Below are 14,244 nucleotides of genomic sequence, written 5' to 3' on the forward strand. Positions count from 1 at the left end.
GGGATGTAATCTGTTGTGAGTTCCGACTTCTGATGTGTTTATTGTCGTGAATACTTCATTCAACTTAAGTACTATTGATGCTATCATAAGGCAAACCATATTATGCACCTTCGGTATATAATATTCGGTACGGTATTCATATTTCTACTACTTCCTGAAATAGAACCGAAGTGATTATATAACAATTTCAGATAGATTACAAGGAAACGGATTAAATTCCGTGTTCTCTCATATTGCATGCTTGGTCTGTTCTCACATGTGATACGTCATTCAAATTGAGATCATCTCCGCGTGCTCTAACAATCTCGAATTAAGATGTAATTGTCAGATACTAGCTGATAATAGAATCTTGTTTAGCTTGCGTGAACTTGTGAAACATTCTTTGCACTGCTTCTCCCATCGATCTTCAAGTTAAGATTTTTCTTTTCCCTCGGTAATACGGAACGCTTTTGATAGTTTGTGAAAATGTTGGAACTGCAGTGAAACCTGTACAACTGGGACCTCAGGGGACCTTGAATTATTTATCAGTTATAAACTCAGTTTCCCAAATAGAAAAGTTTGAAATGACAGTTGTCTTACTTATAGTCCTATTAAAGGAGATGTATCGTTATTCATTTATAGAGGTAGAATCAAAAATACGCTATACATACATCTTTTTAAAATATAAAATAATAATAATAATAATCGTTGGCACATCAATCCATATTGGATCAGGGCCTTGGAGTGTGTTAGAGCACTTTATTCAAGACCGTAAGGGTACACTGCAGTACACTGTAGGAGGCAATGTGGTCAGCACTACGCTCGCCCGAGATTATTACTCTGATTTGACCCACACGGTTCACAGCTGAATCGACTGGCATCCGACGTCAAATCATGATACAAATCCCACTGCCGCCAGCGAGATTTGAACCGCGACCTTTCGTACGACAGTCTTGTGCTCTAACCACTCAGCTATCTGGACGGAATATAAAATACAAAACTTATGTCTTAAAAAAAATCAGTTATATTGGTTTGTATTAGAGTTACGACTCTCATTGTGGTCAGACCGATTCGCTGTCTTCTAAGCGCTTCGGACACAGCCAACAACCACGTGACACCAGTTCATATACTATCGACTCTGTTCTTAGAACATGCTGTTTCAAAGTATTGCTCATCGAAGCCAATAGTGTTCAGTTTTTCTGTATTAAAGCAAGTTTAATAAATATTTAAAAGAAATCTTAATAAAAGGTGTCGTTTACAATCTCGTGCTTTAAATACAAAACCTTACCTAAAAACTTTCTAAAGACTAACGGCCTCTGGCCCTAAATATCGTTCAATAACGGCCCGTCCTAGCAATTAGTCCATTTGGGTTCTTTTCAGACCTACGGACAAACCACACACACAACTAAAAAGAATATACAACATAACATAGCCACAAACATTTGAAAACGGTAACTGTGTTTAAGCTTGTAACACGTGTCTTGCTTGTTCGGACAGGCTCCGACACAATTGTGCTTGCAAGTGACGTATAGTAACATACTTGGGTTATCGAACCTACAACGAGTCGCAGGGTCCAGTGCCCAGTGCTCAAATACGAAGATCTAGTCAATTCTCGTCCCCACGTACGATCTTCTCTGTTAGCTTGCCGGGACATCGTGGGACAACTAAAATCTACAACAACAACAACGTATTAGAGTATTCGTTTCTTTAAGGGGGTCATCCCGTGTGAAGGCCGTTTTTTTTGGGCTTTTCTTAAAAATTTTTTTGTGAAGAACTGGATAAAGATACAAATACGAATTTTTCACCATAGCTTTACTAATATCTTGAGCATGCGTAGTAATTTTTCCAGCCCGATCGCATAGTTCGTTGTTGAAATATAATCTCCAAAAAAGGTGTTTTTCTGCTGCTACGCTAGAGGGCGCTTCGATCATCTTAAAGAAAAAAAGTTAACGGCATTTTAACGTCAAGACTTAACTACAGTCCGGAAACTAGGATCATTAAAAAATATTAAAAGGTAAATTGTTGGTGCCATGTTAAACTTTTTTTTCTGAATTTTGGTGTTTTTTTAAGGCTTCTTTAATGAATAAAAAAAACTACTGAATGAATCGCAATTATCCTAGTTTGCGGACCGTAGAAATATGTTCTGAATAAGTCGTGAAAATTTCAAAGAATTCCGTTGGATAAATTTTGAGCTATTTTCGATTTTCAACATGCGGTTTTGAGAAAAACGCATTTAAAAAGTAGAATGTGATTTTTAGTCATAAAACCTTGACTGACTATTAATCTGCTATACTTAATCCATAAAGGTTTCTTCAAGAAACACATTTACAGCCTTGGTTTCAATTCTTGTCCTTTTAGCGAGGTCATTCGAACGTCATTCGGATCGATAAATACGAGCTTTATTACGGCGATCGACATAAATCTGGCATGTGACTTATTACGTGTTCATCACTATAATTTCCAAACGACTCCGAATATCAAAAAATCACTTTACTCATATATTCTACAATATATCTAGATACAATTGATGCAAAAAAAAAATTCGATTCCACGGATCCGACACACGGGATGACCCCCTTACGGCATTTCTTGATGGAAGAAATCTGATGAAATATGTCACGATGATCAACATTTCACGTCTCAAAATACTTATCCAAGGTTTCTAATACTTTTTCTGCATCACACTTTGATATTTTTTCTACAGTTTATTCACAACCCTCCTCTCCTTGTTCTATTTCCAAAGAGAAAGAAGGATACGCAGAAACAATGTCACCAGTCAGCTCTTCTGATGCTAGTACATTATCATCCATACGTACACAATTCTCAACGGTCGGTTTCTGATCGTTTTCGTTGCTAATAATCTGATTTCACTCTGCTACTGTTGCACGATCCTCTACATCCTCTTGTAAGCTCTCTGGTCCAGCTTTGTTAGCCTCGCTACCAACAGATAGTAGGAGGCTTTAGCATGCTGCAGATTGATTTGACCAATCTTTATGTTTTCCTATATAAAATTAGCCTAATGTGTTATGGGAAACAGTAGAAGCGTATGCCGCGGTCTCCGTGGGACGGGATTTTCGCCCACACCGTACCGCCAGAGACTCGACCTCCTCGTGTTTGATTTCTCTGAGAAAAGCCGCACTTAGAGGTACTGCCGTTCCCATATCCTCATCCATGAAAAATCTCATCACATCCCGTAAAGCATTTGTCTGTTTTCCAATTAGCATCTTGACTGGTTTGCGGTGTCTGGTTTGCATAAATTCGATCACTCGAGCTGGCATCAAGTCAGTTCCGTTCACATCTCTGGCTTCCCTTTCTTCCGCCTGTAAGGTAAAGTATAAGAGAAGCTACTAGCAGGTAGGAATCACTCTGTAATCCCTTCACCAGTTCGAATCCCTATACGGGAGTTCCACCATTGTATGCACTATCTTCCGCGCGCAGCTCCATTGTGGGAGAGCGCACCGTGCGCCGTGTTCGTGTTACGAATTCATACGGCGAGATGCCGCATTCCTTACTAGCTACTTTCTGACTAGGACCTTTTTACACCATTTTAACAATAAAGGTCTTCAGCTTCTCGAGCAATTTTTTTCTAAAAGCACGATAAATTAACAATAAACTAAGAAAATTTGGGCACGTTTTTCCCAATAAATGAACCATAAATTGGAAAAAACACTTTGAGCGCGTGTTTTTTGCCTAAGATTGATTTCTTTATGACAACTTTTTTCAAGAATTGAAATTATGCATCTTATTCTATATAAAATATACTACTAAATTAAGATACGATCATCATCATCAACGGCGCAACAACCGGTAGCCGGTCTAGGTCTGCCTTAATAAGGAACTCCAAACATCCCGGTTTTGCACCGAAGTCCACCAGTTCTATATCCCTAAAAGCTGTCTGGCGTCCTGACACGCCATCGCTCCATCTTAGGCAGGATCTGCCTCGTCTTCTTTTCCTACCATAGATATTGGCCTTATAGCCGCTCCCGGCTGGATCATCCTAATCCATACGGATTAAGTGACCCGCCCACCGTAACCTATTGAGCCGGATTTTATTCACAACCGGACGGTCATGGTATCGCTCATAGATTTCGTCATTGTGTAGGCTACGGAATCGTCCATCCTCATGTAGGGGGCCAAAAATTCTTCGGAGGATTCTTCTCTCGAATACGGCCAAGAGTTCGCAATTCTTCTTGCCAAGAACCCAAGTCTCCGAGGAATACATGAGGACTGGCAAGATCATTGTCTTGTACAGTAAGAGCTTTGACCCTATGTTGAGACGTTTCGAGCGGAACAGTTTTTGTAAGCTGAAATAGGCTCTGCTGGCATCGTAGCTGTTATCGGTTGTGATTTTCGACCCTAGATAGGAGAAATTATCAACGGTTCAAAGTTGTATTCTCCTATCTTTATTCTTCCCGTTTGACCAGTGCAGTTTGATGTTGTTGGTTGGTTGGTTTGCGATGCTAACGTTGCCACCATATACTGTGCCTTGTATTCATTGATGTGCAGCTCAAGATCTCATGCCGCCTGCTCGATTTAGATGAAGGCAGTTTGTACGTCTCGGGTGGTTCTTCCCATAATGATGATATCGTCAGCATAGGCCAGTAGTTTAGTGGACTTAAAGAGGGTCGTACCTTTTGCATTTTCCTCAGCATCACGGATCACTTCCTCGAGGGCCAGGTTAAAGAGGACGCATAAAAAGGCATCCCCTTGTCGTAGACCGTTGTTGATGTCAAATGGTCTTGAAAGTGATCCTGCTGCTTTTATCTGGCCTCGCGCATTGGTCAGGGTCAGCCTAGTCAGTCTTATCAATTTCATCGGGATACCGAATTCTCTCATGGCCGTGTACAGTTTTACCCTGGCTATGCTATCATAGGAGTTCAATATTTTTCTTGCTAAGAACCCGAAGAATACATGAGGACTAGCAAGACCATAGTCTTGTACAGAAAGAGCTTTGACCCTATGGACGTTTCGAGCGGAACAGTTTTTGTAAGCTGAAAAAGGCTCTATTGGTTGCCAATAACCGTGCGCGGATTTCATCGTCGCCGCTGTTATGGATTGTGATTTTCCACCCTAGATAGGGGAAATTATCAACGGTCTCAAAGCTGTAGTCTCCTATCTACGGTTTGATGTTGTTGGTTTGTTGGTTTTTGGTGCTGACGTTGCCACCATATATTTTGTCTTGCCTTCATTGATGTGCAGCCCAAGATCTCACGCCGCCTGCTCGATCTGAATGAAATCAGTTTGTACGTCTCGTGTTGTGTTGTGGTGCCCGCGGAAATCCAAAAAAAAATTATTGTATCTTCTTTAAGTTCATTATCTCAAGAAGATTCTCTATTTCATAACGAGCGGAGAATTAGATCCGAAGTTAAAGCTATTTATAAGGCATTACCTTGCTGCTATAGCGTAGTTGGGACTAGCACCTTTATCGCTGTATATGTTGCTTGTACTTATAATCGCAAGAGAAGCTATAATGGCTTGCAGGCATCATGAAATCGATGTTTTCGAGTCTGCAGAAGGAAGACTGTATGGCCATGGAATCGACGAACTGATTAAATAAATGAATTAATTTTTAAAATAAAAAACACAAACTTGAATCTTCAAATGCGATTTCCACGATATTATCTTTTTGTAAAAGTGCATTTCTGGTGGACACGATTACTAAAAAACTGTTAGTCCAATCAATTCAACATTTTCATCACTCATTTATTACAATAGCTAGTCGCTTAACGAAAGATTTTCAATTCTTTTAGAAAACATTTTTTAAGAAGTTATCGTGTCAATCGCAAACCATTGCCAAAAAAATACCCTTGGAAACAAGATCCGCAATTTTTTATTTTTGTGTTCAAAAAGCTTTTATAAGTTCCTCACAATATGTATTAATTGATGTTAACAACCGTTTTGTGATAAACGTTCACTAAGTTGTCCAAAAGAAAGAAAGAATGTCGTCATATCACTCACTACAACCCCTTAAGGGATATTGTGTCCGGATAACATTATTTTTTTGGGGTCAGCATTTAGAAACTTTTAGAAAATTCTTTACCAATATTCAAAGCAAGGGCTTATTCGTTTGTGTATCCTTTTTATTTCGGAAGACCTCGCCGATGAAATTTGCAAAACATCTATAATTTACGCAGCGTTCCTCTTTCCAAGGGTAATATAGGCCTCCGGGCGAAACATGGATTGGTACCCACGATAGAGCATAAAACCTGGGAAACGTCTGCTGCACCAAGACCAACAGCTCTACTACCAAACTCTATCTCCACCTCCACGCGGTGATCGCTGGGAGTTCTTTCTTAACGGAAAGCTGCAGACGGAAAAAGATGAAGGCGAGTCTCCCGCGCCCAAAAACGGGACAAATTGTACCAAATACAATCTCGTCTGACAATCAAATGAGAGTGAATACTGAAGCCATCCACAACACAGCCCTCCATAATACATATAAGGGGGAAATGGATGCCACAATAACCGCAATCAGCAGAGATCCTGGAGATGAAACATCAACAAATGATCTTCACAATCATCTGAAGAACGTTATCATTGATACGACTACAAACATACTGGCCCCAGTCGCAAAAAATATAGGAACGGCTGGTTCGAAAATGAATGTAAGCTAGCAATGCCACATACCGAGTAATCCTCAAAGGACGCGGGCAGGCGCGGAGGTTTATCACGAGCAGAGAAGCGACTTCACAGATTGAAAAAGGAAGCCTTGGAGAGCCAACAGGTCTGTGAACTAGAAAAGTACAGGGAGCAATTGCAACAGGCACACAAGTTTTACCTACAAGTTAGCAGGATGAAGCGTTATGCACCTCGATGCTCATCCTGCCACAATAAAAAGGGAAATCTGATTTCCAACAAAATGGGCATATTGGACCGATGGGCGTGCTGGAAGTCCCGCCAACTGAAGACGACGGACAAATACTGCCACCGCCAAGTATAGAAGAAACAGTTCGTGCAATTCATCGACTTAAAAATCATAGGCCGCCAGGAGCCGATGGAATTTTAGCGGAATTGGTTAAACATGAAGGCTACCAATTACACCAGTTCATCAACTTATGCTAAAGGTGTGAGACAACGAATCAATGCCTGACGACTGACAAAGAGACATTATCTGTCCCATACATAAAAAGGGACATATCACACCGTGCAGCAATTATAGAGGTACACACTACTGAGTACCATCTATAAGATATTCTCCTCTATCTTGCTAGGCCCGATAGCCCCATATACCCAGAACATCATTAGCCAATACCAAAGAGGCTGATTTTCTCTCTGCGGCAAGCGATGGAAAAACTGTTGGAATATGAACATCAGTTGCACCATCTTTTCATCGACTTTAAAGCCGCCTATGACAGCATAGCCAGGGTAAAACTGTACACAGCCAAGAAAGAATTCGGTATCCCAACGAAACTGATAAGATTGACTGGGCTGTCCCTGACCAATATACGAGGCCAGATAAAAGCAGCAGGATCACTCTCAAGACGATTCAATATCAACAACGGTCTAACGCGAGGGGATATCCTATAATGCGTCCCTTTTAACCTGGCCCTGGAGAAAGTGATTCGCGATGCATCCTCTTCAAGTCCACCCAACTACTATGCTGACGATATTGATATCATGGGATTAAAAACCCGAGATGTACAGCCTACCTTCATCCAGATCGAGCAGGTGAGAAGAAACGCGAGATCTTGAGCTGCACATCAATGAAGACGAAGTACATGGTGGCAATGTCAGCGCCAAAACCAAAAGAACGAACAACATCAAATCGCAGTGGTCAAACGAAAACAATGAAAATAGGAGACTACAACTTTGAGATCGTTGAAAATTTCTTCTATCTAGGGTCGAAAATCACAACCGATAACAGCTATGACGATGAAATCCGTTGGCAGCCAACAGAGCCTATTTCAGCTTACAAAAACTGTTCGCAATGCCTTACCATAGGGTCTAAGCTCTTACTGCCAGTTCTCATGTATTCCTCGAGGACTTGAGTTCTTAGCAAGAAAAATTGCGAACTCTTGGCCGTGTTCGAGAAAAGAATCCTCTCAAGAAGATTCCGACGAAGATTCTGTAGTCTACATAAGACGAAACCTATGAGCGATACTATGATCGTCTGGTTGTGAATAAAATCCGGCTCAATAGGTGGCGGTGGACGGGTCACTTAATCCGGATGGATGAGGATGATCCAACCCGAAAAGTCTATAAGAGCAATATATACGGTAGAAAAAGATGAGGCAGACTCTGCCTGAGATGGAGCGATGGCGTAGGTCAGGACGTCATACAGCTTTTAAGGATATCGAGTTTCCGGAGTTCTTCGTTGGGTGTGGTATTGTCGAGGAAAGATACGGATGAAAGTTTCACTCTTTCACTGAAACGCAACACCTGAATTAATGCGCGCGTGTGCAGTGAGAGAGCTGCCAAATGAAGTTCATTACACAGACAAGTCCGATGCGCAATGCGGCGCGCAAAAAAAAGTTGGGGAAAATTTTACTTTTGCGATGCGTGACGGGTGATAGTTTCTTGACACTTGACGTCATTTGCCATTTGGCGGTCCTTTTCGTTTTCGGCTATTGCTTTTGAATGTAATTAATTCGAATGGATTCACTTTGAGAACTGCGGAAGACGCTACTTGCCTTGCAAGTGCTAATTATCAATGTCACTTGCATTAGTCCCGTCGCTTCCATTCGTAAAAAATGAATTTAAGTCGGAGGTATGTGCACTCTTAGTGGCATTTAATACATGATTTTCATAACATAAAATATGCACGCAAGTCGATTGGTGTGTGGTGCAATTTTCAAGTTTAAGTAATTAGCGTATGCAAGTGACACTAATAATTAGCACTTGCAATGTAAATAGTGCCTTCCGCAGTTCTCAAGACGAATTGAGTACATTCAAAAGTAACAGCCGAAAACAAAACGCCACCAAATTGCAAATGGGGTAATCTGTCATCATAACGAACCTTGACGTGGAGCGAACGTTACCGACCTGAAATCTTCATTGTATATTGAAACTACGTGCGAATCTGGGCTTGTCTCGTGCGCACTACGCACGCATCTTGTGCTTTTTTCTGCAAAGTCCTTTGAAGGCCGACCTGAAGCGGAGCTACTTAGTCCATTAATTATGAACTTTTTGTTTGGTTCTAGTTTCCTCGCACAAAACGTTGTATAACATGTTTTTAAAACGGATATTTTCGTTTAGGACAACTCCCAAATAGGCAAATTCTGGCAGCTAAACTGAAAAAAAAACCAAAATTATTCCAATGCTGGTAAAGAGTGGGATTAGAGGAATTTGGTAGGATTTCTAAAGTTATAAAAAAATATATATTCCGCTTGTTTCGACGACTTATTTCAATAACAATTAGAATAAATACTAAAAACTCACTTTTTTTATAAGCTTACATAACATATATATACTTGATTCAAAACAACATAAACTCTTACTAAATGTTGCACGGTTTTTTATTGTTTTTAAAACAAACAAGCTTCGAAAAAACTGCCTGCAAAAGATACTTTGCGTACTAACTGCTCTATTTCAGCCGCGCGTAACATGCTTAATTTATCATACATACATACATACACATTTTAAATGCTGTTACACAGTACGTTGCAAATTTTCTATACATTTGAATTACTTCGCGCTAAATACCGCATTTGAACCACTGGACGCATTGCCAAATTTTCCTTACAAGTTATTCCGAGACTGGAAAATGATCATGGTCAAATGTTATGCCGACTTCACACGGACCAAACATGCGTTAGCTTTCTGAGCAGACAAGCAACCACTCTACCCACACGTTTGAATTTGCAGTTATTGAGGTTTGGCAAACGTATGGATCCGACATTATATATCCCTAGCTGGAAGGAAACACCTTTACTGAGAAAACCGGCATATGCCCAAGCACAGATTCTTGGCTTTGTTATTGAACTAACTAATTGGAATCCATTTCCATCCTTTTTTTTCACTATCATATCCTAGTAACCAACCGAGAACCTGCTGAATAAATTTCCAATAAAAATTGAGCACTCAGAAAAAAACGGCTTTTGAATTTTTATATTTAAATTTTATTACCTTCTTTAAAATTGTTTTATACAATGACTTCTGGCATATAATACGAACTAAGAGTTAATTCAATTTTAACCTCAATTGTCCGCGTAAATTGTTTTTTTCGCACTTTTTTTCCTAAAATAATAATTATAAAATCTCCAGGAGAAAATCTTATGCTTTTTTTTGTGTTCACTTCTCCGCTACGCTTATTAGTTAATTAAAACTTGTGTGTATGTGTTGTTACTGAATTCTCTAGATATAATATACAATATTCATGTTATGTTTATTAGACATTCATCACAAGAGACGATGGACACTACAAAATGATTGGTATATTGTTTCATTTAAGGATTTTTTGTGGTTGTTGTTGCTGTTATGTAAAATGTTTGAATGATTCACGTTAAAATGTGTTTACCTAAAAGGAATTAGATAATTAAAGCTTTATTCTCTGTATTCACTTTTCTCTTTACAAATTTACTTGTAGAGCTTGAACGGCGGATTGAATTGTTGGTGGCATTCTGTGACACGCCATATTTTCAGATTAAATTAGTCATTTAAAATTGAAAATTCTGGACAATTAGAAGATGTAGTGATTTATAAACCTGATATTATGGAAAGGATTTTACCTCACAGAAGAAAATATTGAAAATCCACTAATGGTAATGAGTTTACCAAGCGTTGAGGGGTTTCAACTATAAAGAAAACCGTCAGTTTTTTCTTAACAACATTTATTATAGCTACAGCCGTTGTTTTTTAAAGATGTTTACCAACATTGTTGACTTCATTGTTGTTGCTCTTCAATATAACATTCATTCCCTCTATATTGCCCGAGCGTAGGAAAATAAAGATGATATTCATCTCGTACTACTTCTCACTGTTTTGTGAGGACTTAAAAACAATGAATCTAACTTATTCCAAGTGATTTCCCAGGAAATAATACGGCTACAATTTGTTTTGTCGCCATCATTGAGGCCCCGCTTGACCATAACTACGTTGTTGACATTAATCACTACTGCTGCGGGTAGAGTACATACTCAAAGAAGTTCCTAAATAATAACTTTTTGCATTACTACATAACTACATTAAATTCTTTGAAATGAAATTTCTCAATTCATTTGAATCAAATTACTGTCCTTATGACATTGCAAACTCTTGGTGCTTATTCAAAATACAACCCACCAAATCCTGCAAAATCCAACTTAAATGGAACCTTTGAATGACAACCAATATATAGAACAATAGCCTACTAAATACTAATTTAAAGGAAGCCTAGAAATTGGGGTTAATGTATGGTGAAAACCTACAGGAAAGAACTGTCTTCGTATATTCGGGGAAAGCCCCTCTCACAATGCGTAGAAGATGTTGACGAACAAAACAAGCCATAACAAGTTCAAAGAACAACCCTGGAGTAAAATAGTAATTTCCTATCTTTCCCAAATTCAACACAAAATCAAAAATCAAAATCTGCTCCAATCTGCCAAAAATTGTTCATCCTAAATCAACACCTTTTCTTAGAAGATAACATTTTCTTCTTGAGGATAATTTACCAGCTTACTAGATGGACTGTACCAAGTAAAACCAAAAAGGAAACAATTTCAACGTTCCATGAAATATACAATTTCTCTAGAAATCTCCGCAAGTGCATCACGAATTTGCAAAATGTCTACTCACAGGAATGAGTACTGGGTCTTCTTCGGTTCTGTTCTTGTGACAAGATAACAGACAGATACGGATGAACACAGTCACCATCTAATTTCTTGCAGTTACCTATATCAATTAGCACGGTCAATGCTAATTCAGGCCGCTACTCATATTATCTGATATGATGCAGCTCAAAATTGTGCGAACGATAAAGACTGGAGAAGAAAAAATTGCCCTTACAACTCAGCAGAGTCTACAACGGACCAAAAATATTAGTGTAGGAAATGTTCGTACAAATTTAAGGAAAAGTGGTTTACGGAGCAATGCCAAGGTTAAAAACCCAACATTAACCAAACGTTACTTTAGTTCTGCGGTAGTAATGTGATGATGTGAAGTTGTATGGAGTCAGAGGATAACATCGCTACTTTAAATAATAAATATGCACTTTGGGAGTCCTTCAATAATGCGGAGAAAGTGATTCAGACATTATATTCCAACACGATAAGGGTCCGAAGCATTCTGCTGGGGATTTTAATTCGACCGAGCAGTTTTGGCAACAGCTAAAAAGCAAAATACCGCTAACCCCTTAAGGAGTTTGGATGAAATCTATGTTAGAGCTGGAACAGATTTGAATAAAATTGATCCAGATGTTCACAGCATGATATGCCGAATTGAAGTGATTTTGAAAGCAAAATACGGAAATAAAGTAAACGAAGATTAGTCAAATATAAACGAAAATTTGGTTACCAAATGTTGGAGAGCCGGAAGACTCCGAATTTTTCCACGAATTTGCCTGAGTCTCCCTACTTCACTTCCGCACTCACTACCAATATTATTCCTATTCAATCTATATTAGAGCTATATGTGAGCAGGTGGTTTCTACAGGTTTTTGACGCCAAAAGAAATGAAAGCTTCAGCAATTTTAACAGCAGCAATTAGAGGTTGAAACTCCCTCCAAAACCCGCGTGAACGTGACGCATAAAAGTTTTTCTGAAGAATAGCAAATAGTGAATAATCACAGACAAGAACATTCATGCAGTTAGGGAGCTTTTGGAGGAAGGCTGGCGCCTTCCCGCCGACGAAATTACTTCTTCAGCAAGTCTGAATCATGGAACTGTACATTCCAACATAAGAGAGGAACTTGAATTCTCAAACATCTCAGCACGATGAATTATTCGGCTTCTTTCTCCTAATCAAAAAAACACCCGTTTGGCAATTTGACAGAGTTTATTGGCCTTTCTGCTGAAGAAAAGGAAGGTTTTTTTAGTCGTATAGTTACCTGGGTTCACCACTACACAACTGAATCAAAACAACCAAAAAGAGTGGTGACTAAGACGTGGCTAACCCTCATATTGGTACAATAGTACAGTAAATTTAAGACAAAGTGGCAAGAATGATCGAGTTCGATTTGTTAGATACTGTTTTTTGTACTCCTTGATCAACATTTAAAAACTGAATTATACTTTACTTTGTACAGTTTACAATGTATTCTTTGAGATCTCTAGTTGAAGCTAGTCGGCTGTGAAAATCCAAGCTGGCTGAACTCTGCCCCCTTGATCTTATCGCAGAAGTCATGGTGTTAGCAGTTTGTGGCATCAAAACTGCACACCCCAGCCTAATTGGACTCCTCGGAGTGGCCACTGATATCTACCTACCTACCCCAATGTTGAAATATATAGAATTTTGAAATATATAGAAATTTAAATCAAGTTTCTTAAGAATTTTTTTTTCATTTATTTCATAATTGGCAACATTGAATCGGACTTGTAACGCAATGACCTATTCTGTTCTCTTTAGCCTTGAACCAGCATCATAATATAAAGCACAAGATCATAGTTCATAATGAAGGAAATCGATACACACAAACTGGTTAGCAATCGAATGGACTTGCATGCATGCATATTCAAAACGTTTCTGATCTACAGATATCCGTTATTGACTGAAGTTTTTATTGAAATAACACAAATAACGTATTTCGACAACCAGTTGCCCCCACCATCAATGTGCTCTCTTCAAAGCACGTCGGAAATACATCTTAAACTCTGAAGGAGATCAGAATTGGGCCCATCTGTATGAAGAAGTAGCTCGCTTTTCGTCTTTTTTTAAACGATTTATCTTGACTTTTTAAATATTTGGAACTTTTTTATTAAGTTTAGTGCGATTAAGAATATTTGGTTCGATTTTTGTACTTCTATTTGCCTGACGAAAAAAAAAGATCAAAACGTGCAATACACATTGGCAAATGACTTAAAAAGACCACATATAATAACTCTCCTTGAATATAACCTACAAAAGCTAGAACCTAGGCATCTAAATAACACAACTTCCCTATTTCATCTCAAAAACGGATTCCTTCCTTTCAAAGTATTCGACCGAGAATCTATCCTCAAGAAGTATTTATGCAACATAATTAGATGCAGAATAAAGACAAACTTCCCGCAAAAGTGCTCTAATTACAAGACGCACGCGGTCGACGTCAAGGCCGCCTATAATAGCATAACCCGGGTAAAACTGTACGCGGCCATGAGAGAATTCGATACCCCAACGAAATTGATAAGACTGACTAGGCTGTCCCTGACCAAT

At 39.0% G+C, this 14,244-nt stretch overlaps 1 long non-coding RNA gene across 2 annotated transcripts in view; it reads left to right on the plus strand.

The window, feature by feature from the left end:
• Positions 1–3: 3 nt before the first annotated feature.
• Positions 4–14,244, plus strand: part of LOC119654398 — a 17,328-nt gene continuing 3,087 nt past the window's right edge. The window contains exon 1 of one of the 2 annotated variants that reach the window (XR_005249818.1): positions 4–127. This is a non-coding gene — a long non-coding RNA (uncharacterized LOC119654398). The remainder of the gene's footprint in view (positions 128–14,244) is intronic. The other variant, XR_005249819.1, reaches the window with a different exon arrangement.

The sequence above is a fragment of the Hermetia illucens genome, chromosome 4 (genome assembly GCF_905115235.1).
Source record: "Hermetia illucens chromosome 4, iHerIll2.2.curated.20191125, whole genome shotgun sequence".
NCBI classification, from domain to species: Eukaryota; Metazoa; Arthropoda; class Insecta; order Diptera; family Stratiomyidae; genus Hermetia; species Hermetia illucens.